Consider the following 788-nt stretch of genomic DNA (forward strand, 5'->3'; position numbering starts at 1 on the left):
CATGCCAAGCACCTGAATTACGAAAGGGAAAGAATCTCAACAGACAGGCAAAAATCAAGAAAAATAAAGCAGATGGTTTGTTTTAAAACAGAAGCTAGACATTGTCAGTCATTCCACTTCAAAACAACAGCACTGAGATATGAATAGACCACAGACATGAATAATCTTGATTTATTGCAATATTTAATCATTAAAACAACTGTGAAATGGATAGGAGGGTTCTAACCTCCAGAGACAAATGTAAAAAAAAAATATTAATGACAATAATACAAGTGCATATACTTTTTTTCTTCAGTACACCTGTCCCTATACGTGTCTTTCATACTTTGCCCAATAATCAGTTACGTGTTGCAACTGCCTCTGGAGAGATTAGTAAAAAGATTGCTTTAGTTTGTTTACTCTTTTAAATTTATGTATCCTTTTTTAAGTTTATGAACCTAAGAAGTTTTAATGGTGGGTAACCTATAAAAAATAAAAACAGATAAAATGAATAATAGACAAAGATTGTCAACTTGTTCTGGTCAACCTGAAGTGATAGACTAGCTAGAGCAAGTTTGATTTTTCATCTGGTTCAGGAGATAAGATTTCTCCTTTACTATTAATTGTGACAGTAGTAATTTCTCTTCCAATGCTGAAACAGAGCAGCTAAATTCTGCAAGAATTACTTGAAAATAAATATGTTTGTGTGATTTGCTGAATCAGAGCCTTAACTCATCTGGTAGGTGATAAGTGACTCAATTCAAGAGGAAATGCATTCTTGCTGAGTGAACCTTCCCTGTGCCCAGAGT

This window comes from Alligator sinensis, unplaced genomic scaffold (genome assembly GCF_000455745.1).
Source record: "Alligator sinensis unplaced genomic scaffold, ASM45574v1 scaffold598_1, whole genome shotgun sequence".
In the NCBI taxonomy this organism is placed as follows: domain Eukaryota; kingdom Metazoa; phylum Chordata; order Crocodylia; family Alligatoridae; genus Alligator; species Alligator sinensis.